Source organism: Schistocerca gregaria, chromosome 3 (assembly GCF_023897955.1).
Source record: "Schistocerca gregaria isolate iqSchGreg1 chromosome 3, iqSchGreg1.2, whole genome shotgun sequence".
NCBI classification, from domain to species: Eukaryota; Metazoa; Arthropoda; class Insecta; order Orthoptera; family Acrididae; genus Schistocerca; species Schistocerca gregaria.
The window spans coordinates 866,825,848-866,852,738 of NC_064922.1; the positions used below are offsets into that span (position 1 = coordinate 866,825,848).

At 40.1% G+C, this 26,891-nt stretch overlaps 1 protein-coding gene across 9 annotated transcripts in view; it reads left to right on the forward strand.

Annotated features, from left to right (window-relative positions):
• LOC126354889 (general transcriptional corepressor trfA-like) overlaps positions 1 to 26,891 on the forward strand; it is a 104,450-nt gene that overhangs the window by 54,412 nt on the left and 23,147 nt on the right. For 2 of the 9 annotated variants that reach the window (XM_050004943.1, XM_050004944.1), the window contains one exon: positions 4,717 to 4,776. The exons of the other annotated variants lie outside the window; for them this stretch is intronic. The gene's annotated coding sequence lies outside the window, so the exon portion shown is untranslated. The remainder of the gene's footprint in view (positions 1 to 4,716; positions 4,777 to 26,891) is intronic. 9 annotated transcript variants of the gene reach the window in all.

Sequence of the window (26,891 nt, forward strand, 5' to 3'; positions counted from 1 at the left end):
GTCTGGTCATTCAGGTGAGTAAGCTACTAAGTGAAATACCTGTTCTTCAAATCCTGTGATACCCAGAAAGTTGAATTCAAATAATTTTGCTCTTAAAAGGTTGGTAAATGCAGTTCATTTTCCGGAATTCCACTCGTTAAGGTCAGTACATCAGTTATGGCATTTTTATTGCAATATAATATCAGCTGTAATAGGGAATGTAAAGATGGGAGAAAATTAAAGAAAACTTGAAATAACATTATGTAATAGACTTGAAGCGTTGGGAGCCTGTAGTTACATCACTGGGTACTTAAAATAATAAAGAAGAAAAGAAAAAGGGAGCTGAAGAAATGTATAAAGGGTGGCAGAGGGATGGAAAACCTTACGAAAACCAAACTCTTAGCAGACAAGTTGCCCATTTTTCTTTCTGTGTTTAATTTTTGTTAAATGTCAATACATGCTGTGCAGAGATGATGTTGAGCTTTAGATACACACAAAGAACCTAGATAGCAGCATTAAATTGGTTATGCACTCATCCACCACCACATTGTCAATGTTGCCCTTATATGGTGAGTGTAGTTTTGTGGTAATTCCATCATACTTCCAGTCTAGATGTTGACACTTTGGAGCTGTCAGCACTCATAAGACACCAACCTTGATGCATCTGTTTATGGGGAACAAATACGGATGGGCTTCTCGTCAACCCATGCCTTAGGCAGCATGATGAATCAGATGCAACTACTCTCTTAACAAATTGTATTACAATTGAAAAGGACTCACATCACTGCTAATTGATGATATTGACTGGAGACTTGAGTTCTGTTTGCATGTGATCAGATTATGAACAAATATTCATTCCAGGCGCTGAAATTCAGAAACAATCAGTCTCTGGGGCAGAGACTGATGTGAGCATAATTTTGCAGACATTTAGTGCTGTTTGTGCGTGTTGCCAAACTTCTTTTGGATCTGGCTCTGGTACAATGTTTATGGCTGTAAGGAACATACGCCATGTAAGTGTGCCTAGTAGGTTAGTATTCTAGCCCAGGTGACAAGATTTTTGGGGCTGGTGGACAAGGGAAACTCAGGTAATGTCCTCAGGCCATGAGAGTATACCTGACTTCAATGTTGACACTTCGCTCCATGAGGTTTGTCTGAACAGATAGTAACATGGAGCTTGAAATGTGACTGCTTCTACTTTTTTTTATTGATAGGCAATAAAGTGCAGAACTTTAGAACCAGTAGATTGGATAGTAGAGTTGGAAAATGAGCTACATAATATTAAATGGTATATATTGAGAAGCATGGCAAAAAAAGAAGTTCAAATTGAATTAAAAACTATAATTTGTTTTATTACAGAAGAGTGAAACAGGAAGAAATTAAAGTGTAGACTTTATTGTGAACATAATGATCAAAATCCAGTTCCAGTAAGATGATGAGATACAGAGGACTTCAATAAAGAGAGAGGGAAGCTCATTGGAGGAATCCCTCTAAGAGGTTAGAACGAAGATTTTAATGTGGAAGTAGGACATAGACTAAATAGTAGGCGCTAACTGGGAAACTTTAGACATGATACCAGAAATGACAGAGGTCATACATTAACAGAATTTGCCGAGAATATGTATGAGTTTTTAACATTCTTCCAAAAGAAAACAAATACAAAAAGGAATTGGCAAGAACCAAATGGAACTAAAATTGTAATTGACTGTGCACACAATCCAGTGAGCCTGAACAGCTTTTGGAGTGATTGTATACTTGTAATATGCAGAGGCAAAATATGTTCAAAGATGCAGAGAAACAGGCTTTTCGAGCAGGAAATCAGAAGTGCAGTTCGAGAATGTATGCATGATTAGAGAGGCATAAGAGATTATATTAGAAAGTTCTAAGAAATGAAGGTTACAGAGTCATAAATGACTATAGTTACGCGTGCGTCGTTATGTATGACATGCATTCTAGAAGCTCTTGCAGTCTATGTTCACACTTGTTCAGGTGAAGTGCTACGGAAGTTTTCGAGGGGGACAGTGGCACTTGCTTGAATGAGAACAAGAATGTCTTGTCAGCGAGCCGCAATTGTTTGCGACTGGTTAGCTTGAATGATGCAACGCGTGCGCGCGCCCGCACACACACACACACACACACACACACACACACACACACACACACACACACACACGGGGGCGGGATAGAGGGGAGGGGCAGAAAGGAGCAAATGCCAAATGGAATGAGACAACTATGAAAGAAAAGGTGAGAGTTTATGCGAGGGCTTGAGAGCAGCAGTTAAAATTTGATGAGAGCAATTATAAACAATAAAAGTATGAAAAAATTGAAGTAGAAACTAAAAATTTATGACTTGTAACTTCCATGAACGACATCTTATTGTCAAAGAACACTGAAGTAGAATTTAAATAATTCCGTTATTAGACAGATACTTGGGCTATCCTGTCATTGGGGGAACATTAAGTTATTAAACTGAGCTGATAGGTGATTTTTAAAAATAAGATATAACTCACGAAAACATGAAATTAAATTTGGTATATACAGAATTCAATCAGTTAGGATGATGCAGTAACTAATGACAGGGAAATTTTTTGTCATTTGAAGGTTTAATAAAATATTTGTATTGCTCCTCAGATTAATCAGAAACACACAGTTAAATGATGTTTTGGAAGTAATGCCAGATGTGGTATACAGTCATTTAAGATGCAAAGAAAGTGAAGGTACCAGGAGGGGTTTGTTGAAATGATTGAAGTTGGAGGAACAGCTTTGAAAATGGGACTAACAGAATTATTTACAGAATTGCAAAAGGTGACTGTTCTTCAAAACTGGAACAGCACTTCCTCTATAACAAGAAAAGAGGAACATGCAAAATCAAAAATTTTGATTTATCAGCTGTCTGTCAGTAATGTAATAGACTTTCATAAAAATTTTCACTAACTGTATAGAGGAATGAAATTTTCATGAATCAAAGGGATAAGCAGGCTTCAGAAATTGACATAGCACGATGGATGATTATAGTTTGGAGCAGTGAGTACAAATTATCACTTTTTCTGGGATTTGTGGTTTTTGATGAAGGTCAATTTCAACAAAATCTGTACTCCCCCCCCTGAGAAAAGGGCATTATTCAACATGTTAGTATACTGAAAAATACTAATTAATACTTCAGCCTCTATTAGACTTCATCGGGATAGTGAGAAATTTTGAATTGGAAGGGGGAATCGGCAAGGGGATTCTATACTGGCAGAAATGTTCTCAGCAGTCTTGGAGGAAGTTTCGTGATTCTCAAGCTGGAAAAACGAAGGAGAAATACATGTTAGTGGAAAATATTGAACCACCTTCATTTTAATGACGACATAGCACTATTTGCTTCTAATGCAGCTTAAGTTTAGTAACTAATGGTACGTACTTAATAGTAGTAGTTTGCAGTAGGACTGAAAATCAACTGCAGTCTCACTAAAATAATTTATGACTAATACCTTTAAAAGAAAGTAGTAAAAATTAAGATTGAAATTGTTGCACCAGTTGATGGGTTTTTATACAGGACAACTGTAAATGAATAGTGATTACAAATGGCTGTAACCATTTAATGCATACTGATGCATCAGTAAGAGTTAGAGGCAATATGAAAGAAATTCCATTTTAAAAAGTGTTCTATTTGACCTCCATAGGTAAGATGGACAACATCTAAACAATAATTCACTTCATGCTATTCATTCTGAAGCTTATGTGGAGTCACTGACGAGGACAATTATAAATGTGCATTTTGATCTGTGGAATTTTTGGTGAAGAGGGCACACGCACAAGGTCTTTCACATAAACCCATGAAAAGAATTTGTGTGTGACAGGTCAAGAGAACTAGGTGGCCAAGAGCAGAACGACGTCATCATCTCCAGTATGACCGATCCAGTGGTTTTGGGAGATGTTGATTTAAAAAGGTGTGAATCTCAAAGTGGGGGTGATCCACCTTGCTGAAACATGTAACCTGTGGAATCATAACAAACTGTGGCATCAACCATTACTCAGATGTGTCCTAGTGATGAAGAAAAATGTACTGTAAATTTTTGTGCTGAAAACATTGATATTCTGTATGTCACTCTGATGTACAATTACACAGGAAGATCTTTGTATAATCCATATTCAGATGTGCCAGTTAAGTTTGCAACTTAAGGCTACCTCATTGTTAAAAGCTTTTCACTTATGTGTCACCACGCAAATGCCAGCTTTTGATACACTACTTTTGCACAATGATTTCAATTTTTAACTTCCTTTTACATTCTCCATAATTCTTATCAGTACATAATTATGCATTAAATAGCTATAGTTTTATGTAATCACAATATTTATTTTGAATAACTGTGTATTTAGGAAAGAAATCTGAATGAACTGGTAAAGTAGGAACAGAAAAGTAAAAATGGTAGTGGGGCATACCATATTTACCTGATTTTAAGACAAGCGTTTTCCCCAAATTCATCATTCAAAAAATACAGGGTTGTCTTACATTAATAAATTAAACTGTTGCTGCTGGGGTTAGCATTTTTACATTGTTTAATAGAGTATATAAGGGTTCTCATGCATTTACGGGTGAAGATTTGGTTATTATCAGTGTTGTGCGAACAATCAAGTGACATTTGACTCACCTGGTACTAGTGCAAGGAATGTATGAGAAAATATGCTCTATACTGTGTTCATCATCAGGGTAAACGTGATGTAAACGTTACATCGTGTATTGTTACGCTTTTGCAGGAATCTCATTGGATTTCATTTCATGTGGAGCCGAAGCCATGCTGACTCGAGCACAGTTAAGTAAGATGATAAAGATACATTTTATGCTTTGTGTTACACTCACATTGATTGAGGGATAATATGAGGCAACTGATTACCAGTGTATTTAACTTGGACAGCCCTGGCCATCCAGTGATGTGAGCAGTTTCAGTTAAGATGTAAAAAGGGACGAGCGTGAAGAGAATGAAATAATATTTGCTAAAATTCCAGCAATTCCACATGCTTCTTAGGGGACCAGACAGAAGGGATTATATGCTTTCGTTCTCAGATAACATAATATGGCAATTAAAAGCAAGAGTAATGAAAATTCCTCAGCAATTCTTCTGAGCGAGCTATGTGTGATGCAAAAGCCTATTCCAGGGATTTTATTGTACAGTTAAATATTGAAGGCACTGAAATTAATTACGTTCATCCATTTGGTAACCTCTAAACTTCTCATATCCAATCTGAGAAATACAGTAGAACCTTGCTAAAGCTCTTGGATAATCTGGTTGGAGCAGTAGGTCGATCAGTTTTAGTGTGAAATAATTTGTTTCTAACTTTGCCACTAAATGTTATTTTGTACACATTGGTTGTGTAAATTAGTGACAGTGTTCATCTTTCACTATAATGAGTAAAACTATATTATGGCATCAACTTACCATAAACATATGATGCTGGCTTTAGTGGAGAAACTGAAAGTAATTGAAAGATTAGATAAAAACGATTCACTCCAAAACCATTGCAACTGAGGGAAGGATTGGCAAAACAACTGTTAAAGACTGGAGGGGGGGGGGGGGGGAAGTAGGAAAACTATTGAAGGTCGTACAGTCATGACTGACAATAAGAAAAGACTGAAAATATGCAAGACTTTCAAGAAACCTAAAAGTGAAATTCTAGACAGTGCTTTGTGGGTGTGGTTCAAGCAGGCGAGATGAAAAGAAACTTAATTTCTGGACCATTCATAAAAGAAAAGGCACTGACTTTGTATGAAAAATTAGTTGGAAACAACGAAAATAAAAAGTTGCAGTGAGAAAAGGCTTATTACATCGGTGGAAAAAAATGACATGGCAATGTAATGATTTCTGGTGGGAAATTGTCTGCTGACGAAACAGCTGCCATTGAATTCGTTCTGAATTTTGGAAACTGGTTTAGTTCAATCTTGATCAAGTGTGCAACATTAATGAGTCTGGCTTAAACTACAAAATGCTTCCCTACAAGAAGTCTTTGCTGCACAAAGTGTATCTGTAACGGGTGCAGAACTTGACAAATAATAGAATAATCATTGGTCTGTAGTAACATTAACCACAGTCCCAAGATACTGCGTTGTTATGTTATGGATCATTAAAAGTGTTCTGATAACCCAACGTTTTTGTGTTCTGGCCATGCTCCGGGTCACATAGGGGACAGATTAGTGACGTTATACTGCAAATTTCAGCACTGGAGCTATCATCTACTACATTGTAACGAGTTGACCAACAACAAAAGCCATGAAGCCATCAAACTGCCACATTTTCTCCTCTTCTTTTGAAGTGTTGTTCTGTATGCTGCCAGTGTTCAATCACAAAGCTTCATGCATTAGTCCCATTACATCTGGTACCTTAAATGTCTTGTTATTTCTTGCAACAAATCACTTAGTTTGTCTCTAGTTCAATTGTGTTTGTAGTGATGTGGTAAGGTGGCAACTGTAAAAATGAAGCATTTGTATGGTGTGCTTGATGCTGTGAAAATTGTTTCCCACGTTTCTATAATCCTTGCCATAAACACTGTTCAGTTTTTCACTATTTTTCTTAAAAATTGAAGTTTTTTTGTGGTTTAAACAACTTCTATTAACTACTTTCTATAAAAATTTATAATTAAGCATTTATATTTGCAATGAAAACTGGAATTGTGTGTGCAGTGTGTAGTTAGAAACAAGATGACGATGTGCATTCTTTACAGCAGAATGATTAGATGCATCTTAATTAGCATAAATTTAATGAATTATAGATTTAAAAGTCATGGGAATTCCAAATTCATCAAAAAAAGAAAGGTCAGAGTGAGATTTGAACCATCGTGTCACAGAATGTACCATTGTCCAGAATTTTCTTCTAACCAGTAGCAAACAATTGTGGCTCGCTGAAATGACATCGTTGTTTTGCTGTCGTTATGTATGACATGCATCCTAGAAGCTCTTGCAGTCTATGTTCACACTTGTTCAGGTGATGCACTATGGAAGTGTTGGAGGGGGACAGTGGTACTAGCTTGAATGAGAACAAGATGAGTTATGGTGGATAGTAATGAGTGGGCAGTATGCCAACCAAGAGAATCTATACCAAATACTTTGGCTTTTTGGGAACACCTACCACATTTATATTGGAGTTTGCCTGAATCTATTTGTAGTCGGAATTGAACTGACTTCAAAATTGGACAAATACTAAACAATATTATTAATTTCTGCAGAGACAGTGAAAGTTTGTTTAGGAGCCAGTGGTGTATTTAGGTGTTTCGAGCTGCAATGTTGTCAACACTCACTGTTATATGTGATGGGAATGGAAGAGGATACGTCAGCTGCTAGTTTAATGCAGCCTATGAGAGAGCAGTGGACAGACGATAAGTTTGGAAGCAAGAGAGATTGTAACCCCTTCACAGCCTAATACTTGTTCTCCCTGTGGGTCCGGGAATTAGAATATACCCGAGGTATTCCTGCCTGTTGTAAGAGGTGACTAAAAGGAGTCTCTTACGTTTCGGCCTCATGTGATGGTCCCCTGTAGGGTTTGGCCTCCATTCTTCAAACTTTTACTGAAGAGTGAGCCAACTGGGGAAGGGCACCTTACATGGTGCATTGTTTCCATCGTGCATTGAGAACTTTAGCCCGCTTTCTCGTCGCCGCATTGCAGTCCTGGCCATTCTCCATCTCTTGGGTGGGACACATTCCTGCGTGCGTTTACCACCAACGTCTATGCAGTGTTGCTTTCTGCGTCGACGATGACCATGGACTTCTTTGCACCTGATGTCCAGCATGGTAGCCAGTCTGTTGTGGTGGAGCCGCTATGTACCCTGTTGGTTGTAGCCCCCTTACCACACAGGGATCGCTCTGCTGATGCCTGTACCTTTAACTCCCCACGTATGCCAAGGGGTGGATGCCCATCCTCGTGGGGCATTGGGACTCCTGGCAATGGCATCCTCCTATGTGGCCTTTGCTGCGGCTGGGTGGCACCTGTGGGGAGAGCCCCTGGTCGAAGTGGGTGGCATCAGGGTGGATGACACGTGAAGAAGCGTAGTCAATCATCTCTTGCTGATCTTGAAACACCAGCAGACTCTAAATGTTCACAAGCTCGATCCATTGCACAGAAGTACGACCCCAAATCGCTCCCCTCCCTGGCCACACCATAGGAGGAACATCAGGCTAAGGATGGCAGCGGATCTTATTCGCCCCAGTGCCTTGTATATTCAAGAGCTGATGGGGAATCTTACATGACAACGAAGCCTCAGTTTTTTGTTGAACATTTAGAGGACAAGTTCGGGGAGGTGGAGGGCTTGTCCATAATGAGATCTGGGTCAGTCTTGATCAAAACAGCACCCTCTGCCCAGTCATGGGTGCTAATCGCTTGTGACGAGCTGGGAGATGTTTCTGTAACCATCACACCCCATAAGAACTTAAATATGGTTCTGGGTATCATATTTCACAGGGACCTTCTTTTGCAGTCTGACGATGAACTGCATGCCAATTTAGAGCAACAAGGTGTACATTTCGTCCAGTGTGTCCACCGGGGACTGAGGGATAATCAGGTTGCCATTGGTGCCTTTATCTTGGCCTTCGAGGATGATACATTGCCCGAGAAAGTCAAGGTGATGGTCTACTGGTGTGATATAAAGCCCTATATCCCTTTCCCGATGCGGTGCTTTAAGTGCTGGAAGTTTGGCCATGTCTTCCCGCTGTACTTCCAGTGTCATGTCGAGATTGTGGACCCCCATTACATCCCAATACTCCATGTGCCCTGCCTCCTATCTGTGTCAACTGCGAAGAGCATCATTCGCCTTGCTCGCCAGATGGCAGGATTCTCCAGAAAGGAAGGAAAATCTCGGAGTACAAGACCTTGGACCGACTGACATAAACTGAGGCTAAGAGAAAATTTGAACGCCTGCATTCCTGTGCATATGACCTATTACGCTGCCGCTACAACAGTTCTGGCAACATCAGCTCCGCCAACCCCAGTCACCTCTCTGAGCTGGAAGACTACACCTGCCTCCTTGATGGTGGGAGGGCATTTCTATTCCTGTTGCTCCTGCACCACCTACTTCAGGAACAACACTCCCCAACCATCGGGGATGTCCGTCTCCATTTCTAAGCCGGAGAAGGGTTAGTCTTCTTTGGCTTATCTTGCTAGGAAGGGGTCCCTTGGGTCACTCCCTTCCCAGATTTCTGTTAGTGCGAAAAATGACACGTGCCAGTGGCTGAAGAGCCCAAAAGCAACTGGTTGTAGGGCTTCACACTCATCCTCAGTCCCGGAGACTGAGCCAGTTAAAGTCCTCCAAGCCATGGAAACCCAAGGAGCAACGAGAGAAATCCAAAAAGAAAACCCCTAAGACCAAGGAAATTGCAGTGGCACCCACACCACCGCTACCTACAAGCTCTGTGCCTGAGGATGGGATGGAAATTTTGGTGTCCGCTGAGGACCTCGATCTCGCCAGGCCCTCGGACACAGTGGATATAGACTGCTCAGGCAGTAAGTCGGTGGCAGCAGGTGACTCTGAGGCGTAACCTACCTCATTGAATGTTCCATGCCTTCAAAGCCTCACAATCGCATCATTCTCCAGTGGAATTGTGGCAGGTTTTTCTACCGTCTGGCTGAGCTACGGCAACTGTTAAGCTTTGCATCTGCTATTGCGTTGCCCTCCAGGAAACCTGGTTCCTGGCAATTTGGACCCCTGCCCTCCGTGGCTATAAGGGACATTACGGTAACCGTAACGACTATAATTGAGTGTCATATGGAGTTTGTGTTTATGTCCTAAACTCAGTCTGTTGTGACACTGTGCCCCTTCAAACCCCTTTTGAAGCTGTGACTGTCAGAATAAGAACGACAAAGAAAATAACTGTCTGCAATGTATATCTTCCTCCAGATGGTGCAGTACCCCTGAATGTATTAGCTCCACTGATTGATCAACTCCCTAAACCTTTCCTACTCTTGGGAGATTTTAACGCCCATAACCCTTGTGGGGTGGCACTTTGCTTACTGGCCTAGGCAGAGATGTCGAAACTTTACCGTCTCAGTTCAACCTCTCTCTCTTAAATACTGGGGCTGCCACGCATTTCAGTGTGGCTCACGGTATTTACTTGGCTAATGATATATCAGTTTGCAACCCAAGCCTTTCCCATCTATCTGCTGGAGAGTACATGACAACCTGTGTGGTAGTGACCACTTCCCCATCTTCTTGTCACTGCCCCACTGTCAGGCCCATGGACACCTGCCCAGATGGGATGGGCTTTAAACAAGGCGGACTGGGAAACTTTAACCTCTGCTGTTACCATTGAATCCTCCCACACAGTAACATTGATGTGATGATTGAGCAGGTGACTACGACAATTGTTTCTGCGGCTGAAAATGTGATCCCTCGCTCTGTTCGGTGCCCCCGGCATTAGGCAGTCCCTTGGTTGTTGCTGGGAGTTGCTGAAGGAATTAAGGAGCGTCGGTGAGCTCTGCAGCGGCATAAGCATCACCCTTCCCTGGACCACCTCACAGCCCTTAAACGGCTCCGTGCTTGCGTTCGCCAACTTTAGAAACGATGGAAGCAAGAGTGTTGGGAGAGATAAGTCTCGACCATTGGGTGCCATAAGTAACCTTTCCAAGTTACACGTGTTTTCGGGTACCAGACATCAACAGGTGTTCTGGTGTTACCATAAATGGCGTGTTATCTACCGGCGCAAACGTGATTGCCGAGCACTTTGCTCGAGCCTCTGCATTGGGGAATTATCTCCCAGCTTTCGCACTCTCAAACAGCTGCTGGAAGGGAACGTCCTCTCATTCACTACATGCCACAATGGATCCTATAATGCCCCATTTACAGAGTGGGAGCTCCTCAGTGCCCTTGCACATTGCCCCAACACAGCTCTGGGCCTGATCGGATCCACAACCAGATGATTAAACATCTCTCATCTCACTAAAAGCGACATCTCCTCGTCATCTTCAACCGGATCTGGTGCGATGGTGTCATTTCCATCACAGTGGTGGGAGTTCACCATCATTCCAGTGCTCAAACCTGGTAAAAACCCACTTGATGTGGACAACTATCGGCCCATCAGCTTTACCAACGTTCTTCGTAAGCTGCTGGAACGCATTGTATGTCGGTGGTTGCGTTGGGTCCTGTAGTCATGTGGCCTACTGGGTCTGTCAGGGCGGTTTCTGCCTAGGTCACTCTACCACTGATAACATTGTGTCCCTTGAGTCTGCCATCTGAAGGGCCTTTTCCAGATGCAACGCCTGGTTGCCGTCTTGCATAAAGCATACAAAATGACCTGATGATGCCATATCCTTGCCACATTGTATGAGTGGGGTCTCCAGGGCCCGCTCCTGATTTTTATCCAAAACATCCTGTCACTCCATACTTTCCGTGTCCAAGTTCGTGCCTCCCATAGTACCATCCATATCCAGGTGAATAAAGTCCTGCAGGGCTCTGTGTTGTCTATTTTTAGTGGTCATTAATGGTCTAGCGGCAGCTGTCGGGCCCTATGTCTCACCTTATCTGTATGCAGATGACTTCTGCATTTCGTACTGCTGCTTCAGTACTGGTGTTGCTGAGTGTCGCTTACAGGGAACCTTCCACAAGGCACAGTCATGGGCTGTAGCCCACGGCTTCCAGTTTTGTGCTGCAAAGTTGTGTGTCATGCGCTTCTGTCGGCGTTGTACCATTCATCTGGACGCAGAACTTTACCTTAATGATGATCCTCTCACTGAGGTGGATACATATTGATTCTTAGGACTGGTTTTTGATGCTTGATTGATTTGGCTTCTTCATCTTAATCAGCTTAAGCAGAAACACCTCAGTGCCCTCCATTGCCTGAGCAGCACCAATTGGGGTGCAGATCGCACTACGCTGCTGCGGCTCTACAGAGCCCTTGTTCAACCCTGAATTGACTATGGTAGTGTGGTTTATAGTCCTGTGGCCAGCGTACTGGTGGAGACTGGGGTCTCTCCATTGCAGATCAGATGTGCACAACTGCTCGCCATTGACATTGCATATATTCATAGTTCTGCTGAGCATCCGAATTACCATCTCCTTTTCCCACCCACAGCAGTCCATCTCCCCTATGGGCGGCCCAGGTTGGGGCTAACAATTGCGGTTCACGTGCAGTCCTTTCTTCCGAACTGGAGTCTTTCCCTTTACCACCTCTGCTTGTGGTCCGATCATGTTTGCCTCCATGGTGTATGCGTTGGCCATAGCTTTGTCTGGACCTTTCACGTCACTCTAAGGACTCCATTAACCCTGTGGCTCTCCGCTATCACTTTCTCTCGATTCTAGACGTGTACCAGAGCCATAAGTGGTTTACACCAACAGCTAGGTGGCTGATGGTCACATAGGCTTTGCGTATGTTCATTGAGGACATATTGAACACCAGTCCTCGCCAGATGGCTGCAGTTTTTTCACTGCAGAGCTGGAAGCCATATATCATGCTCTTGAGCACATCCACTCATGCCCTGGCGTGTCATTTATGCTATGTACTGACTCATTGAGCAGCCTGCAAGCTATCGACCAGTGCTACCCTTGCCATTCTCTGGTAGCATCCTTCCAAGAGTCCATATGTGCCCTGGAATGGTCCTGTCGTTCAGTGTTGTTTGTGTGGACCTCTGGACATGTCGGAATCCCAGGCAACGAACTTGCTGACAGACTGGCCAAACAAACGACGTGGAAACCGCTTCTGGAGATGGGCATCTCCGAAGCTGACCTGCGTTCTGTCTTACGCTGCAGGGTTTTCAGGCTTTGGGAGACGGAATGGCATAACAGTACGCACAACAAGCTGTGTATCGTTAAGGAGACAATGAATGTGCAGAAGTCTTCCATGCGGTTCTCTCTCATGGAATCAGTTGTCCTCTGCTGGCTCCACGTTGGCCATACATGGCTAATGCATGGTCACCTACTCCATCGCGAGGACCCACCTCTGTGTCGCTCTGACTCCCAAATAACAGTCGTCCGCCTCTTGCTGGACTGCCCACTTTTAGCCGCTCTATGGCGGACTTTTAACTTTCCCAGCTCCCTACCTTCAGTCGTGTGGTGATGATGCCTCAGCAGCAGCTTTAGTTTTAAGTTTTATCCGTGAGAGTGGGTTTTATACTTCTATGAAGGTTTTAGCACGTGTCCTTTGTTCCTGTGTGTCCTCCACCCTCATGCTTTTAGGGTTGAAGTTTTAATGTGTTGCAGAGTGGCTGGCTTCTCCTTTTTCTTTTCGTGGTCAGCCAGCCACTGTAATGTGCTTTCTTGTTTTACTGTCTTGTTGTTTTCTTGTCCTCGTTTGTTCACTTTAGGGTTTGTTTCTTTTCCTTCATACTTGTGGTTTTTCCTTTCTTTCTGTTTTGTGTTATATGTCTTGCCCGTTTTATTCTCACACTTAGGGTATTGTTTTACTAGGAACAAAGAACTGATAATGTCATAGTTTGGTCTCTTCCCCCCTCTTTTAAACAACCACCACCACCAACAACAACAACAAATACTTGAGGGAATGAAGATATAAATTTCACGGCTGTGCTGTTAGAATGATAATGATAATTACAGATAGTGATACCACAGATGACAGGGTTAGTACGTGAAAAATGTAGGGAGACAAAAGAGAAAATGTTCTGTGGATTAATGCATTCCATTTCTTTTCATTTATGTCTCCTTGCGCAATCAGAATGTAACCAATCAATAAAAGCATAAAATTATAATAGGGATAATGTTAACCTTTTATGTGGATAGTTTGTCAGTACAATAGTTTGTTATTTTGATTCATTGGAATATGTTAAAAATGTATTTTTATTGAGAAACCTTTTGAAAAAAGGATGTCGTCCTATATTCAGAGTTATCTTGTATGTGGGTAAATACAGTAGATTTTTAATGCAAAAGCCATATAAAAACTTGAAGTTGCAGCAATTAGACACACATGTTAGGAATTCTAGAACACACAGAAAAACATTGTACCAGAAAACAGATTGAGGTTGCAGATAAGATTATGGACATAATGAAAACAAAATGGAGGTGGATGTTACATGTTGCCAGACAAATTGAAGTGGGTGAACCAAAGAAATGTTTTTGAGGTAGAAAAGATCAGATCAATGACCCAATGGAAGGTTGGTAGACGGCATTGGGAAACGTGCAAGAATTGCAAGAGTTGTAGTGTTGATATTCGTTTTTGGTTGTTGTTGTTGTTGTTGTTGTTGGTGGTGGTGGTGGTGGTGTTCTTCTGGTCTTCAGTCCAGAGACCGGTTTGATGCAGATCTCCATGTTGCTCTATCCTGTGCCAGCTTCATCATCTCCCAGTATCTACTGTAACATACATCTTTCTGAATTTGCTTAGTGTATTCATCTCTTGGTCTCCCTGTAAAATTTTAACCTTCCACACTGTCATCCAATACTACATTGGTGATCCCTTGGATGCCTCAGAACATGTCCTACAAACCGATCCCTTTTCTAGTCAAGTAGTGCCACAAATTTCTCCTCTCCCCAATTCTATTCAGTATCTCCTCATTAGTTATGTGATCTACCCATCTAGTCTCCATCATTCTTCTGTAGCACCACATTTCGAAAGCTTCTATTCACTTCTTGTCTAAACTATTTATCGACCATGTTTCACTTCCATACATGGCTACACTCCATACAAGTACTTTCAGAAGTGACTTCCTGACACTTAGATCTATACTCGATGTCAACTAATTTCTCTTCTTTAGAAACAATTTCCTTAACTCATCTACTAGTTTAAGTGTCTCATTTCCTAATCTAATACCCTCAGCATCACCCGAATTAATTCGACTACATTCCATTATCCTCTTTTTGCTTTTGTTGATGTTCATCTTATACCCTTCTTTCAAGACACTGTCTATTCCCTTCAGCTGCTCTTCCAGGTCCTTTGCTGTCTCTGACAGAATTATGATGTCATCAGCAAACCTCAAAGCTTTTATTTCTTCTCCATGAATTTTAATTCCTACTCTGAATTTTTCTTTTGTTTCCTGTACTGCTTGTTTAATATATAGGTTGAATAACATTGGGGATAGGCAAAAACCCTGTCTCATTCCCTTCCCAACCACTGTTTCTCTTTCATACCCCTCGACCGAGACTCTCCTACCTACCTGTGAAAGGCAAAGGTCCCGAGTTCGAGTCTTGGTTGGGCACACAGTTTTAATCTGCCAGGAAGTTTCATATCAGCGCACACTCCGCTGCAGAGTGAAAATCTCATTCTGGAATTAATATATTCTTCTTTAAGTCTGAGGGTATTTCACCTATCTCATAAATCTTGCTCACCAGATGGTAGAGTTTTGTCAGGACTGGCTCTCCCAAGGCTATCAATAGTCCTAATGGAATGTTGTCTATTCCCGGGGCCTTGTTTCAGCTTAGGTCTTCCAGTGCTCTGTCAAATTCTTCATGCAGTATCATATCTGACATTTCATCTTCACCTAAATTCTCTTCCATTTCCATAATATTGTGCTCAAGTACATCGCTCTTGTATAGACCCTCTATATACTCCTTCCACCTTTGTGCTTCCCTTCTTTGCTTGGAACTGGTTTCCCATCTGATGTCTTGATATTCATACAAGTGGTTCTCTTTTCTCCAAAGGTGTCTATAATTTTCCTGTAGGCAGTATCTATCTTACCCCTAGTGATAAATGCCTCTACATCCTTACGTTTATCCTCTGGCCAACCCTGCTTAGTCGTTTTGCACTTCCTGCCGATCTCATTTTTAAGAAGTTTGTTGTCCTTTTCCTGCTTCATTTTTATATTTTCTCCTTTCACCAGTTAACTTCAATATCTCTTCTGTTACCCAAAGATTTCTACCAGCTCTCGACTTTTTACTTACTTGATCCTCTGCTGCCTTCACTATGTCATCTCAAGCTGCCCACTCTTAGTCTACTGTATTTCTTTCTCTTGTTCTTGTCAGCTATTCCCTAATGCTCTCTTACAACCACTGGTTCTTTCAGTTTATCCAGGTCCCATCTCTTTAAATTCCCACTTTTTTGCAGTTTCTTCAGTTTTAATCTACAGTTCATAACCAGTAAATTGTGGCCAGAATCCACATCTGCCCCTGGAAATGTCTTACAGTTTAAAACCCAGTTTCTAAATCTGTCTTACCATTATATAATTTATCCGAAACCTTCCAGTGTCTCCATGCCTCTTCCACATGTACAACCTTCTTTCATGATTCTTAAACCATATGTTAGCTATGATTAAATTATGCTTTGTGCAAAATTCTACCAGGCCACTTCCTCTTTCATTCCTTACCTCAATTCCATATTCACCTCCTACTTTCCTTTTCTTCAATCACTACAGATCTCACATTGAAATATCTATGATTAAATATTTTTCTTTGTATTATAGAGCACTAATGTTGCTTAGCATGAATAGATAAAAATGTGTTTATCAAACAACTTAATTCAGTTGTAAGACAATTATTTTGTTATGTGTTAGCAATTTTCAAACTTGTTTTGGTGACTGAATACATTTGAAATACTAAATTTTCTACAGAGTCCTAAATTAATATGTTCATTTGTTAATTACATCATTTAATGAAAATCATACACAAACAGGTACAGTATACTCTACTGATGTAAAAAACAATATAAAAACACCAGACAGTAATACAGTACACAAAAATAACACCGTTGATTCCACTGTGAATTGATAAAATTATTTCAGCTTAGTGGGAGGTATGAAGTTATTTTTTTGTGTTTTTGGCCAACTGTCAGGCTCGATAAGAGAGCTTGGTACACATGTTAGGTTCACCATCCAGTCAGTTTGATATTTTGGCTTTGTAACTGAATATTCTGAGAATCCCATTTCACGTGAGTATGTTGTTGGGATTGGGAGAACACCATCCGTGTGGCCAGGGACATTTGTGGATATTCATCAACAAAAATGAAATGACGACGTTTTGAACAATACTTTCATGCTTGAATGTGATGTCATTTCTGAAAAGGATTCACAGGCTTAATTTGAAATATTTACTGACTTTTGCAAATTCGGTGCAAAAGGATTCTTAATCCATGAATTCAGTTTGTTTTGTATTCTGATCTTCAGCAAAATGTCTCAGAAGATGTGCTCGTATCATGGAGACATTGGATCATTTCTTCAAATATTTCAGTCAGTTATTCTGCTGTCTCACCAACAAAACATTTAGTCTTAAAAAGCTTTCAAGTTCTCTCTTGCAAACACAAACAATCCAAAAATATATTTTTCTAAAGTGGCTTTTTTGTTGTTAGTATTAAAAACAGTTGTCTGTTTTCCTGATGAGATCATTTATTCATTAATTTTTCCCACTTATATGCCAGAAAAGTCAGTGTCAAGACCAAGTCACATCACTCAAATGGTCTTTTAAATGAAAAATAATAATTTTTTTAAAAAAAGTCATAAAAGCTTATAATTTACCTCTTAGTTTGAATAATCTTGTTAAGGTCTTACTCAAGATAACCATCTAACCTTGGCTTAGATGAGGAGTGTTTTATGTCTGCCCCAGTCATCACACAAAATTAAAAACAATTGGCATGAAGTGGGTGTGATTTAACCCTTTCGTGAACAGTGGAAATTATAGTTCCCACTTTTTTTGCTTTCGCAAAAAGTTCAGTGGTAATCAGTGTTCTCACTTCTAGCTTGTGCTGCCATCTCTGTTATAGTGTGCTAAGTGCCTATAGAATGTCAACTGGCACCCAGAAGCTGTTGTGTGTCTATGTCTTTAGATAATCAATGTAGAGGCCATGTTTCTGAGTGAAACGAAGCCATTATTTTGACATCAACAACTTTTTTTTGTATTCTGCGCTTTCCTTTTGTGTGTGAAATGACTTGTATTATATGCCTGTATTTGGCAGCTTTCACTGAAATATTGAAGGTAAGTTATTGGGAACTGTGTACCCCCCTGAACTGTGTTTGATGTGCGAGTTGCGTGGCTGTGAAATTGGCATCGTGTTTATTGTATGTTTCTCATTGTTTAGAATACTTGGACTGACACCAGAGGAGATTCTGAGTTTTGCAATCCTTACCAGATGATATAGCAAAGTAAGATTTTGATGATGACTCTGATTCTGGTGAAGACATTAATTCAACGAATAAATTAATAACATTATTATGCTACGTGAAGATAATGATTTAGATTTGACAGAAGAAGTATCTGAAATTGAAAAAAAAGTATCCTTGGCATGCCAATGTATCTATCTTAACTCAAGTAAAAGCTGCTTCCACATTTTCTCCTAGTGTTAATACATGGAGTGAGGATGTTTCTTATTTCGAAAATGTTCCAGTGAAATTAGGAAAATGCCCAGAAAATAACACTAATTTCTCACAAAGTTGGACAAAGAAATAATGTTTCCATTCTTTATTTACAGAAGATTTGTTGCTACACATTTACAATCAAATGAATTTATATGCAAAAGAAGAAAGATGTGCAGTGGAGTCAGGGAAGAAACAAGTAAAGTGACTTAAAACTGGCAGGACATTACTGTTATAGAGTTAAATTCCATAACTGGGTTATTATGGGAGTAGCAATCCTATTCTCAGTGTTGACAAAGTGTCGATACAAAAAAATTGTTCAGAATCTGCATTGCAGTGACAACAGCATGTGTGTTAGATTATAGGGACAACTGGGATATGACAAGCTGCACAAAATCTGATGTGTCATCAGTGCTGTAACTAAGAAGCTGTGTGAAGTGTACAAACATTCTTCTGTTTTGGTAGTTGACAAATGTATGCTGGCATTCAAAGGACATTCAACACAACAATATATGCCAGTGAAACCCGTGAAGTGTGTCTGAGTTTATTCTAAACTTTGAGCCGGTGTTCAGCTGATTTGTATCCTGGTGGAGAAAAAAATTTTCACTGCCAGTATTTGGTGTGCATTAGTGGAGGAGACAATTATTTCATCAAATAATAACAGTGACAGTTATGGGTGACACTTCAAGCATTATTCATAATGATGAGAGTAATTACAGTGGAGCTTTTCCATTATCACAGTAGAAATGAAGTATAGGCAGATTCAGCTGTATGTTTGAAGTGTGCAACTTGCACTGGAAAGTAGCTACGTAACAAAATTATAATTTTGTAAGTTTTTGATAAAATTGCCAGAAAATATATTTTCATATACTGTCCTTGTATTGTCTTAGTAATTTGCTGCCAGAAATAAAAGTGAAAGCGTGGTGCAGCTCACGTAGAACACATTGATGCAAGTTCCATAGTTATAAAGTGAGTAGTTTGTGAGTTTGAGAAAGTTGAATGAAATGTAAGATTATTATTATTATTATTATCAACATGTTCCCCCAAAATGTCAGTCCTAAAGTAATTTTATAAAGACTTTTGGTTTTTGATTGTAGCATTGTAGATTTATTATACTGCTTGTTGCCTCATTTTTGGCTGTTACACACTAAGAGAAAAAAATCATTTCTATACAGTCAACATTGATTTGATAATTAGAAGAGTTATTATATTGGTATTCATAAGATCACATTGTGCAGTGACCATTGCAGTTTCTGAAAGAAAGAATAGCGATAAGTCACGAAAGGCTGAATTTTGCTGCAGATCGATTTCAACTATAGAATAGTCATCATCGGTGCATAAAACACGTAGTGTGGTCACATTGACATAAAGTTCGGTTGCATGTAGACCACAGTTTGAATACAGAAATACTTTAGCAATCATTACAGAAGAGTGCAGCCAGTGGAACCAGAGTGGTCGAAGTCTGATACAAATCTGAAACTTCAGTTTCTGCAAACTAAGCTCTTTGCTTTTGCTTGCATTTTTATCCTTTATTGTAACTGCAGGTGCATTACGGTCTGTGTTAACACACACTGTCTCTGATCGCAGATTTATCCAAACAGGGTTATCACAGGGATTCCAAAGTTGTCTTATTTTTGAGCTGCCAGTGGCTATCAGTGCCTGTCGGGCCCATAACCAGCATAATTAAAGATTTTCCCAATCTTTGTTGGTAGTACTGTTTTTTTGGCTTGCATATAATTTAGATGTTTCTGTTCGAATTATAATCTTACTGTGGGCTCAGTGCCATGTTCTTGTGTGGTACTGGTCTTTCCCATTCCCGTCATTAGTACTTCAGTGCCTAAAATTTTTGAAATTATTCTGCTAGTTGTCTGTACTGTACAACATTTTTCCAAAAATGTAGTAATTGCTCTGTAATTACTATTGATGTAACACTTATAATCATCAGCAAGCTTCTTCTAAGGTTTTCTGACTCTGTGCGATGCTTTTGCAAATATTGTAATTTTGACATGTTTGTTCTATTTTGCAGTTCTGCTTACTATGTCGAAAGTGGTCAAGACCAGCGTCTCCATTTCTGACCCTACCCTTTCATGTCGGAAGGGTCAATCCCTTATTATCTGCTACAGACACAATGTTTCTCAAATTTGAGGTTTTTTCAACTGCTGTCTGGCCCGAGTTTCATCTCGCAACTCGCCTACTTTCTGTGATAGGTTACACATTTTCTTGAATCTGAGTCTGGTTGACTATTTGTCAGTAAATTGTGACTGTTGTTGTCTTAAGTCCAAAGACTTGTTTGGTACAGCTGTCAGTGGTAGACTATCCTGTACAAGCCTCATCATCTCTGAATAAATACTGCAGTCCTTCTAAATGTGATTCCTGTATTCATCCACTGGTCTCTCTACAATTTTTACCCCCCCCCCCCCCCCCCCTGCACTTCTGTGCAGTAATGAATTTGTGATTGCTTGATGTCTCAGAATGTGTCTTATCAAGCATTCCCTACTTTTAGTCAAATTGTGCCACAAATTTCCTGTCTTCCCAGTTGTGTTCAGTACCTCATTAGTTAAATGACCCACCCATCTAATCTCCAGCGTTTTTCTGTAGTGTCATTTTTCATAATCTTCAATTCTTTTCTTATATATACTGTTTATCATCTATATTTCACTTCCATGCAGTGAAACAGTCCAAACGAGTGCCTGCAGAAAAGACTTCTGCCTATCCTCTCTTCTTTGGCCGCCATCAGTTACTTTGCTGCCCAAATAATAATTAAAAATAAAAACTCATAGTCTACTTTAAGTGTATTGTTTCCTAATCTGCGATTCCATCGGCATCATCTGGTTTAATTCAACTACTGTTCATTATCCTTGTTTTGTTTTTGTGGATGTTCATCTTATATCCTTTCAAGACACTGTCCATTCTGTTCAAACGTCTTTTCCAAGTACTTCGCTAAACTTGGAGGCCACTCCAGGGGCCTTCTTTTGCCTTGGGTCTTTCAGTGCTCCGTCAAATTCTTCTCACACTATCATATCTCTGATCTCATCTTCATCTATGTATTCTTCCATTTTTATAATATTGGCTTAAAGTTCACCTCCCTTGAGTAGACCCTCTATATACTCCTTCCAATTTTCAGCTATCCATTCTTTGCCTAGTATTGGTTTTCCACCTGAGTTCTTGATATTTATTCAGCAGATTCTCGTTTCTCCAAAAGTTAATTACATCTTCCTGAATGTGACATCCGTCTTTTCCCTAGTGGAATATGCTTCTAAATCCTTAAATTTGTCCTCTAGCCAATCCTGCTTAGCTATTTTGCACTTCCTGTCAGTATCATTTTTTACATGTTTGTATTCACTTTCACCTGCTTCATTTGCTGCATTTTTATATTTTCTCCCTTCATCAACTGAATTCAGTATCTCTTGTTGTCCAAGGATTACTCGTACTGGCTCTTTCAGCTTGTGCAGGTTCCGTCTCTCTAATATCGTATGTCTTTGCAATTTTTTCAGTTTTAATTTACAGTTCATAACAAATAAATTGTGGTCATAGTCTACACCTAACCCTGGAAATGTCTTATAACATAAAATCTGCCTCTGAAAACTGTTACCATTATGTAATCAATCTGAAACCTTCCAGTGTCTCCAGGTCTCTTCCATGTATACAAACTTCTTTCATGACTTTTAAACCAAGTGTTGGTGATGATAAAATTTACTCTGTACCTTTGCTAGTTCCAGCTTAAGAATTTTCCTTTTTTGAAAGAATTTACTTTTTTGTTTACTGTCCCAGTATTGCTATTAAGTGTTGTTGGATGCAATTTGCCCATCCATTTTGTACGACTGCGGATCTGCTTGAACACCCAATTTTATTTACCAAAATTCTTAATAAATCATTCATAGTCACAGGAGGTTCCGGTTATGATTCCGACTCGTTTCCCTTTTTAATTCTACCTTATACTCGTTATCAGTGAGTTCGGTTTAGTATGTATACCATATTTTATGGTGAATGCAAATGTTGGAAATTCTGTTTCTGTACTAGCTTGTGTTTGTGTGACAATGTCTGTGATATTTGCGTCCCAGCTCTTGGCAGTGGATTCCACTGCATATGGCATCTTTTCTGTCTGTGAAAATTGACCAATGATGTTTTGTACTTGTCATGGTTTTCTGTTTCCACTGAGTGTTATTGTATGGGAGTGACTTTTTATTAGTAGTGAAAGGGTATTATTTGCCCATGAATGTGAGTGTGAAATTCTGGATGTAAGGCAGTACCGTAACTGCTATTGTCCCGTCCCAAGTGCCATGTGTAATCTCCCAAACTTATTGACAATGGTCATGTGAGCCTAATAAGGGCAAGTGAATTTTGTAAGGGAGTTGTTTACAAAGAGAATAATTGGTTAGTGGGCAGAAGTGTACAAGAAGTTAGTGTATTGAACAACAGACACCACTTCCTATAATCCCAGCACACTTGAATCATGATTAATGCATTAAGAAATGGGGTGTTACTGGTGAATGGTTTGGGTTATTGTATGTTCCACCCTACACACGATCTTTCACCCAGTCACATATGTGTGCCAACTTTACCTTACGAATAATGTGCGGTTGCTGTTCTTGAAAGTTAATTACTTGAGGGGATATGCTAAGTGGTGCTGCTAGACCTTTTGCAGTTGGGGCAGTTGCTGAGAGTGAACCTGATTTATTCTAGCTTCTAAACAATGTAATCAGTTTTGTGAAAACTGTTCTGTATTGTAATTACAATGTCTTCTCTTTACAGCTGTTTTTACAATTATGGATTATACAGATAGCTAAGGTCACAATATATCATAGATGAGAACACATACTGTCGTATTTGTTTTTCATTAGCTTCTTGAATGAAAGTTCTCAAGTATTCTTCATTTGTTCAGATGTTTACTTTCTTGCCCATGCCCTTTCCTCCACGACTTCCAAGGCATTGCTGAGCCGAACACCAAAGTATATGTGGACCTCCACAGCAAATGAAGACTCGCATTCGCTGTCGCGCGGATGTGCTCAGATGACTTCCTTTTGCATCCATGTGCACATACAACAAACCAGGGTGTGCACACCCAACATCTGCCTAAACTAAGTTTTCAGCTTCCACTAACATCTGTTGTCAGTCTAATTGGTTAAAGGTAGAACGTGTTATTCTGTAGATCATCATGTTACACTACTAATAGTGCAGTCACACACGGTAATGTATGAAATGATAAGGGCTACCACAAACTTGAATATTTGACAGCAAAACATAAATGAAATAATTTGGAAGTAATTAATATGTTGAGTGCTGTGTGGCTGGTGGTGGGCACATCAGAACTGCATGCTTGATGGTGTGTTGACACCGCTGGCCACAGCTTGGTCGCACACAAGTGTGAGCGATTCACCTGCTGGCCTGTTGGTGAAACATCCATTGCTAATTGTGCGGCAACCAGTGTGTTGAACTGGTCACCAGTCCATTTAGACAATATCTACTCACTACCTAAAAGATAATTAAAGCAGCATTGATGGTGTTTCTGATTAACCAAGTGCGTACAACAGACAGTTCATATACATGTTTCCAAGAACACAATATGGTGCAGAGTAACAATGGGAAATGTTAGCAATGGTTTTGAATTGTCAATCTGAAGTACTAGTTTTGGAGGCACCATATTACTGATTGCGCGGCCCCTCCTGCCGGAGGTTAGAGTCCTCCTTCGGGTGTGGGTGTGTGTGTTGTTTTTAGCTTAAGTTAGTTTAAGTAGTGTGTAAGTCTAGGGACCGATGACCTCAGCAGTTTGGTCTCATAGAAATTCACACACATTTGAACTAGTTTCGTAGTTTTGGATGGGTAATTGACACTCATTACTGAAAATAATTGACTAGTAAAAGCCAGCCATTTTTGTTATAATGGCGGTATTATGAGGTGAACAGATTGGTACTTACCATATTGTGGAATTGTTGAGTTGTAGACGGGCATAACAAAAAGACTGCTAAACAAGCAAGCTTTCGGTCAAAAAGCCTTCTTCTGAATTAGACACCAATCGCATGCACATGCAACTCTCTCACACATGACCGCTGTCTCTGGCTGTCGAGGCCGAAAGCTAGAGAGAGAGGCGCGCGCGTGTGCGCGTGCGCGTGTGCGTTAATTCAAAAGGCTTTTTTGGCTTGATAGCGTACTTGTTCGGCAGTCTGTGACTAAACATTTCTACTATATGGAGAGCAGCAGTCTATCCTTTTCATAATATTGTCGTTGTTCCATCCTGGATTTTCCATTGTCTCCTTTTCTGTTATAGTGAGCATTATGTACCTTCTCAGTAACATTTATTTACATGTACAGAACTTAGGAAATTGGCTAGTGAATCTCTTTAGGATTTTCTACTGGCCTAATTTAGAATTCACGTTGGTGCATAAATCACAATTGACCTTGAGCACAATTGCAATGCCAGAGTACGAACCAAGCCAGCAGAAAATAAGGGTTTGACAATCAGTATAAAATGAAGTGTACAGTATTATTACTATTATTATGTGCAATTAGACCCTGTTGGCTCACACAAAGCTTCTTGATTCTTTTTCCTTTTTCTCCCCCACACTGCTCCATAGTATTAATATATTCTATTACTTGAATGTTAACATGCTGGTGTTACTTTCATTGAAGTTAATGCAGTTTACTTCTTATTTAGATCGCAAGAATGCATTTTGTCTCTCTGTTATTATAGAACAGAACAGTTAATTGTCTGAGACATAATTAATAATTACTCTATTATACTTTCAACAAGAAAACAAACTAGCATTATTATTCTTTTTTAGTCGAGCTCACAGTTCTGGTAGGTTTGTTGGTAGAGGAGGCACAAATGTCTGATCTTTCACATAACCTCTCGCAAAAAAAAATCACAGGAGATTAGGTTGTGAGAGTGTGGAGGCCACAACATGAATTGCTGATCAACAACACCCTCAAGGACAATCCATCAGGTTTTCAATTTTCTGTTTAAGAATTCATGAACATCATGAAGGAATTGGGGTGGAGCACCATACTGTTTGTAGATGAAATCCAGACTGTCAGTCTCCAGTTCTGGTACGACCAAAGTTTCAGCATGTCCTGATACACCTTATAATGGTCTTTCTGCAGTAGAAAAACCGACCATAAACTTTAAACCACGAGACTGCACAGAACACCTAAACTTTTGGTGAATCTCAAAATGTGGTGCACCGTAGTGTGGGGATCTTTGTTCCCCAGATTCGCACATTGTAACTGTTCACTATGCTATTCTCAAAAATATGTTTCTCTGAAGATGAATATCACAAAACCAACTCTCTTCCATAAGTTGTTGCAACTGTGACAAAAATTCAAAGCTTCTGACTTCGTCATTGGTAGTCAGTTCTTGTAGCAGTTATAAACAGTAAGGCTTAAGCTTCTGTAATTTCCTTAAGAGATTTCAAATGGTCATTTGTAGTATGTTAAGCCCTCTGCTTGCTATGTTAGTTGAATTCTGTGGGCTATATGCGAAACTCACAAGCATGTGGTCAATCATTTCTTCACTCACTGCAAGCTGACACACACACACACACACACACACACACACACACACACACACACACACACACACACACAAAATATCTTTAAATTGCACTTACCATCACGGAATAGAGTTGCCAATTGGTGGCTCTTTGTTGAACTTCAGTCTGAAGTGTCATTGCACTGTTAAGCAGGCTGGTGTGAATGCATTTCAAGCACAACATATGCTTCCTCAGTGCCTGTCACTATCTAGCTTAACTGCTCACTGCTGTGTTCATGTGGCCCTATGTAGAACACCAGAAGCATCAAAACCACAGTCTTAACATTTCTTTACTTTCTAAACGATAGAAAATCCAGGATGGAATAATGACAATATTATGAAAAGGATAGATTGCTAATCACCACATAGCGGAGATTCTGAGTCGCAGAGAGACACAAAAAAGATTTTTAACGAGTAAGCTTTCGACCAAAAGGCTTTTTTTCAGATTTAGACAAAATATACACATACACATTCTCAGAAGCACAACTCACACACAGATGACCACTCTCTCTCGCTGCTGAGACCAGATTGCGGGCAGCTGCACATGGTGGGAGAAGCAATCTGGGTGGCCCAGGTACTGCCAGGTGAGGAGGAAGCTGGGGTTGGGAGGGGGAGGGATAATAGGGTAGGGGTGGGGGCCAGTAAAGTGCTGCTTGTGGAAACACACAGGGACAAGGTGAAGAGAGGATAGGGCAGTTGCTTTTTATTGTTCCAATCTTGAAACTTTTTAGGGACTGATGTTGCAGGTCGTCCTGTAACTGGATTGGGAGATCACTTCAGAAATGAGAGGAAGGCAATGACATTCCTCATCTCTAACTAGACCAGTCCTAGTTAAATGCTGTAGCATTCAAACCATCTTTTGGATTGATTGGAGCTTTACTTTTTTTATGGCATTGAGGAACTGTTTCTATATATTGCATTGATAATTTTATAAAGATATGTCGATAGTCAATGTTAGCAGTTTCTCTTTCTCCACACTCACTCTGCTACTTAGTCCCGTTTACTAGTTGTACTCATTGTTTATATAGTTTGTGGTTATGTAAGTACTTTGTCACTTACTGGTCATTCATATCAGACCTATGGAACATCAGAAGCTGTGAAATTTTTATAGTCATTTTCAATCGCAGAAGTCATAATTCGTAACATTCAAAGTCAAAAACATTTAACGTGCTTTGTCTGTACTTATCTGTGCAAGGGCTCCTTCAAAATGC